This window comes from Ictalurus furcatus, chromosome 28, assembly GCF_023375685.1.
Source record: "Ictalurus furcatus strain D&B chromosome 28, Billie_1.0, whole genome shotgun sequence".
NCBI lineage: Eukaryota > Metazoa > Chordata > Actinopteri > Siluriformes > Ictaluridae > Ictalurus > Ictalurus furcatus.
The window spans coordinates 15817405-15824280 of record NC_071282.1 but is presented as its reverse complement, the minus strand read 5'-3'; positions in this window follow the sequence as shown (position 1 = coordinate 15824280).

Genomic DNA, 6876 nt, shown 5'->3' with positions numbered 1-6876 from the left:
GTATCTTGTCCTGCAGAGACGGAGAGCTCAACATGGAGAACATGACTTATTTTATGGTCTGGACTGTAGCTAGTGACCAGCAATGGGGCTGTCCATAACAGTCCACATTTTCCGTGGTCTCTGAACCAAACAGTGTCTTACCTGCATTTTGAATTAAATGTGTGATATGGTCCCCCCCCCGTCATTGTATTCCATTGGTGTTGTAACACGCTCTGGAGTTTTGTGCCAATGGCATTAAATAATAAATCAACATCCACAACCAAAATATTTATAACGAAATAGTACTACATGACTCACCGGCCAGTACCAAACGACTCATAACTCGGTACCAAACGATTTAGAGCCCAGTACCAAACTACTCATAGCTCAGGATCAAAGAACTCATAATTCAGTACCAAACTACTCACAGCTCAGTACCAAATGACTCATAGCTCAATACCAAACGATTTGTAGCTCAATACCAAAAGATTCATAACTCTGTACCAAATGACTCATAGCTCAATACCAAATGATTCATAGCTCAATACCATAAGATTCATAACTCTGTACCAAATGACTCATAGCTCAGTACCATTGAACTCATAGCTCAGTACCAAACCAAAGAGCAGTTAGAAACTGCTGCTCTAAATCAATAATGAATATAGGTGCAGAAATTCTAATTAAAAACTCAAGAACAATAATCAGTTGTTGCATAATCAAAATCAAAAAGGGATCAATGTAGTAATAACTCTCATACTCGTGCTGTTATTCAGTCTGATGATCCATTCAACTCCACACCTCTCCTAACTCTGTTGTGTAATTTTCATGTCACTTTATACTTGAACTGCATATATAGCGTTTATTTTGGTATCATTAAAGTTTTCATCTTTATTTATGCCATGCTGATATAAAGCTTAAACTAATGTGTACACATAAATTATAGTAAACCAAAGACAGAAAGAAAGAAAGAAAAACTTCAGTAACTCCAAGTCGCAGTTTTGTTTTTTTCTCTCTCTTTTTTTTAAATTATTTTATTTTTTATCAGACCACAAGGGGGCGTCATGTGACTGCCAGACACAGAACCATGTTGTTTAAACCGAAAGCCGTATAAAATGCTGAGGGTCCTAAGCAACTATTAATACAATTTATAGCAATGAATCCAGATTAGACCCACTCAGGATGTCTTTGTTTTTGTGCTAATATCTCTTATAGTAAATATGTAATATTTGGTGGGAATATTTTAGTCCATACTAAAGATCAGTTCTTGGGCTGTTTGCCAGAGGGCAATCTTTTTAGTGCTCACATCAAACTCCTCAATCCCAGGGAAGTGAAACTCCACCCCTCACTCTTACAAAGTTTCACAACATTAAATGTAACTATAAATGTATAAATAGCACAATGTATCACTCTTTAATTAATACAAAAATAATAATAACTGCAAATTGCAGGAAAAATGATCAACTTCGTGGTGGTAAGTGTAACTCTGCATCATCACAATGCCTCATCGTTGATTATTTTCCCGTTACACCATACCCCAAGTGTTTTATTCCTTACATATTGGCATAACCTGTACAAATTAGTTTCAGTGTAAGTACTTACAGTATAATGAGAAGGCATCACAACTTCTCTACAGAACACATGCCTGTACCCTCTGTTGTGAAAGCTGAAGCAGGACGTAATGTAATAACCCAGATAGCAAGCAAACACACACACACACACACACACACACACACACACACACAGACATCTATGCTCTGTTTCAGTACTGTTTTTAATACACCATTGTCAACCTGCCCCACCAGTACCCTGGGGGAATCCCTGATGCCATCTTAAGGGCCGTTCCATTACTGTATTAGCTCAAGTGAAGTTTGTTAAATGACCCTTTGGTAGGAAGAGGGGTCAAGTCAATACTCAAAGGGTGAAGTCACATAAATGTCGACTTCAGGATCAGACCACCTGCCAAGAAATGACAGATTTGACAAAGAAAAACTCCGGACAGAGCTGTTTATGAATGTAAGGCAGTATATATTTGTTATGTGCAAAAGCAGGGGGGGCACATAGTTGCTTAGTGGTTAGTTGCATAATTGCTTAGTGGGGTTTGAATCCCACCTCTGCCCTGTATACGCAGAGTTTGCATGTTCTCCCAGTGCTTTAGTGGCTTCCTCTGGGTACTCCAGTTTCCTCGCCCAGTCCAAAGGCATGCGTTGTACACTGATTGGCATCTCTAAATTGTCTGTAGTGTGTGAACAGGTGTGTGATTGTGCCCTGCGATAGGTTGGCACCCCATCCAGGGTGTCCCCTGCCTTGTGCCCCGAGTTCCCTGGGATAGGCACCAGGCTCCTCGAGACCCTGTGTATGAACAATGCTGCATGGTGCAAAGTGGTGCAATGCTTATTTACCAGGGCATGTGTGTTCCTATTTTAAAATCTTCTCCTCTTTGTTCATACCTTCTTTAATTCCAGTTCTGAATTCTGCTGTCCAACAACACCATGCTGCTTAGAAGAAAAAAAAGAAAGAAGAAAAATCACACACTGGTCTTAACTGCGTCACTGAATCTGCTTTCACATGGCAAGAATGTGGAGATTAAATAAATCATCTAAAGGTCACCAGGAGGAGGCGCTGTCTCACAACACTGACAGGTTTACATCACATATTATACTCAGGGCTGACTGGAGGAAGCAGATGATCAAAAAAAGTAACCACCACCTGATGCTGAGATGTAAACTTGGGCCGTTTAACCAATCACTTCTTGGGAACCTTCACACATTACTTTCTCACTTGAAGCAAAACTCCTTTCAACCACGTTCAAGTAGGGTTCAAAAGCAGCTTTCATTCTCGACACACGATGTGCCAGTATCTGCATCTGTATCTGACTCTACAATGCTGTCAAAAAGTATTTGCCCCATCCTGATGTCTTCTGTTTTTGTATATATCGCAGACTAAATCGTTTTTAGATCTTCAAACGAAATACAACATAAAACGAAGGCAACCTGAGTAAACACACAATGCCATTTTTGTCTTTTTTTTTTTTTTTTATTGAAGCAAAAAAAAAAAAGTTATCCAACACCTATCACCCATGTGAAAAACTAATTTCCCCCTTAAACTTAAAATCTGGTTGTGTCAACTTTAGCAGCAATAACTGTAACCAAACACTTCTGATAACTGGGGATCAGTGTTCCACTTACTTCTAGGACTAGGATTTACTCATGTGCTTTGGATCATTGTCTTGCTGCATAATCCAGTTACGCTTGAGTTTTAACTTACGTACTGAAGACGGGACATTCTCCTTTCGGAATTTCTGGTAGAGAGCAGAATTCACGTTTCCCTTAATTATTGCAAGTTTCCCAGACCCTGAAGCAGCAAATCATCCCCACACTATCCCACTACCACCACCATGCTTGACTGTAGTTATGATGTTCTTTTTGTGGAATTCAGTGTTTGGTTTACACCACATGTAACAGGACCGCTGTCTTCCAAACAGTTCCATTTTCGACTCATCAGTCAACACAACATTCTCCCAAAAGGTTTGACGATCATCAAGGCGTGTTTTGGCAAAATTCAGACGAGCCTTAATGTTCTTCTGGGTTAGCAGTGGTTTTCACCTCGCCACTCTTCCACTGATGCCATTTTTGTCCAGTGTCTTTCTGATAGTGGAGTCATGAACCTTTATTGATGCAAAAGAGGCCTTTAGTTCCTTTGATGTTGTTCTTGGCTCTTTTTTGACTTCCTGGACGAGTCGTCGCATTTCTCAGAAGGTTCACTACTGTGCTTAGTTTTTCCATTTGGAGATAATGGCTCTTGCTGTGGTTCTTTGGCGTCCCAGAGCCTTTGAAATATCTTTGTAACCCTTCCCAGACTAATGTATTTCAATCACCTTCTTCTCATCATTTCTGGAACTTATTTCTACTTTGCAATAATGTGTTACTGCGTAAGACCTTTTAACCAACTACATGCTGTTGAGAAAGTTCTATTTAAGTGTTGATTTGATTGGACAGGGTTTGACGTAATCAGGCCTGGTTGCGTCTAGTCCAGCTGAACCCCATTATGAATGCAGTTTCATAGATTTGGGGAATTAGTAACTACGGGGGGGGGGGGCAAATACATTTTCACACAAGCCCAGTCGGGAGTAGATAACTTTTTCGCTTCAATAAAAAACATTATTATTTAGAAACTGTATTTTGTGTTTATTCAGGTCGCCTTTATTTTAATTTCTGAAACAATTTAGTATGAGATATACACAAAAACAGAAGAAATCACCATCTTTTTCCACAACACTGTATTTACTACTCCAAATACCTGTATCTATGTCTGTAATCAGAAATGGGTGGGGCCTAAAGACGTACAAATGCCAGTCCTGTCAGCAAGGTGCAGAGGTGGCACCACAACTCCAAAGGTGCATCTGTCATTTGTTTATAAAAACATGCAGACTAACTATGTATTTTGCTTTTAGTGCTTATATAGAGCCAAGATAAACTTTACTGCCTCAGAGCGCTTCATCACTCCTCATCACTCCTCATCACTCCATTTCACTCTAGCTGTGCTGGTATCCTCCACTCCTCCTTGCTTTTCCTTTTATTAATTTTTTTTTTTTTAAATTTCTCATTTTTTAAAAATTTATCTACAGTTGCCATGGTCACCACTTCTGTTTCATTCTTTCCTCACATTCACTTCCGCATTTCATTTACTGGTCTGCAGGAGCACTAACAAACTGCACTGCACTGCACTGCTTACTCCTCTCTTCTCTCTCTACAGTAACTCTAAAAACTCTCCATCTATCTCTCTACATCTCAATTTCCTGCAAACCTTCTTTCTTCATCCGTTCCCTCGGGCCTGATTGCTATTGATTTCCACACCCACAACTTTCTTTTCTAGTCAACTGTGACTTAACAATCTAGTTTAACACTCTAGTTAATATTTGTCTTTTTCTTACATTTGTGGAAAGTTGTTAAACTGATGTTAAGTCCTGTAACATCCTGCTGATGCAGGACTCTAAATAAATAATCAATCATCTTCAAAACTGAAGAAAATAAATAACTAAATAACTAAATAAAGAACAGGTTGTACCAGCAGCGTTGGATTTCAGCCTCTCTGCAGTAACCAGAGCGCTTTTGCTTACAGCAGATGCAGTTTGATAAGATGACTATCTTTCCTTACACTACTGCATGCACAAATTAACAACCAGAACAATGTTGTAGCTGTATCACTTTACCTTGTGACATTATCTAATGCATTAGTTAACATGAACAAGCTATGAACTTCAGAATTAATACACTATGAGTAATATATAACACTTGTATTCATCGACTTTATATACCTGCATTAACCAATGTTTATACCATCAACAATTACAATTAAATCCACAAAGAACATAAAACTTAATGAAGAAAATTCAGAACTGATACTACTTACACCTTCAGGAAGTTCAACACTTATCAACATGCTAAATTCATTTTTGTTGACATTTCTGAACTTCATTTTAGGCATGAATGTAGTAAGGTACAAAACACTTGGGAGCGTGCTGTTATAGGAAAATAATCCATGATGCAGTAGTGTGATGCGGCCTGATACAGTCGAGTTACTGTTATCACCCTGAAGTTGAGTATTTTCCTATCGCAGCATGTGTTTTATTCCTTTTATACCACATACATTCCCAATGCTAACAATGTTTTTATTTATTAATGAACAACACATTGTACATTTCAGCCATTTATAGTTGCATGGACTGCTGTTATCACTTGTGTTATTACAGCTATAAATAGTTGTTCCCTTACCAACGTCTCATTTTTTTTCCCTCTCTACTGAAGTGAAGAACACCAAAAATGGTCATTTTACACCAACAAAAAGCAGATTTGAGAATTGTGCAGCGCTGTGGTAAATAAACATACTAATTGTTTAATAATAAACATTAGTATATTACTATTAAACATCTCTAGCTTGTGTATTACATTATTCATGTTGAAGTCCATACTTTGTTCATGTTGCATGTCATTAATGCAGTAAGTTATTTTATGTTAGTTAACTGAACCTTAATGTAAAGTGTTTCACATTATCCAGGTAACGCTGGGAGGGTTTGTGGGTAAGATTTGCATGCTTAAAAAAGGTTAACACAAGGCTACGGTTTCCACAAGCTGTTTATAGATAAAGAGTTAATGATATGAATCACAAAGGGGGGCGAGCACTTTGAGGGCTCTATTTGTAGTGATGAACTTTCCATATCTGAGACTCTTGGTGAAAGTGGAAGTCACAGTGAGATGAAAATATACCCTTAGTATTATAATATACGTTCTATTATTCAGTGAGAGACACCTTTTCCATGTGCTTCATGCAATGAATCACTAAACACCAAGTGATTTGGCCTTTAGTGTTTCATTACATGAATCAGTTTGCTAATTGCTGATGATGCATTAATACAAATGTGGGATCAGAGGAAGTCATATAGTGTGAAACGGCTTGTTCACCTTTTTTTTCTCTTTTTTTTTGGAGCACAATGTCACGACTTGTTTGTACGCCCCATGGTTTTTGAATGGAAACAATTCAAATATACCTCGGTTTTACAATTTCTGCAGAAATTCAAAAAGATCTAATGTTTTAAAAACAAAAATAAAGTAAGACAACAATCCAAAACCATTCCAAAACCATTGCGGTTACATTTTAACGAGTATTACATCTAAGATATATATTTTTTTCATTTCAGAAGGTGTGAAAAAGAGAGATGGTTTTGAACGGATATCATTTAGATTTTTTTCCACTATGTACCTCTGGTTTATGATTCACCTACAAATCCAACATACAAAATGGTTTAAAAAAAAGAAAAAGAAAGAAAAGAAAAAAAGACACCAATCTTGGAGGCTAAAAGGTTGGAGGACATTGTAAAGGCAAAGCGTAAGTATGCAAGCT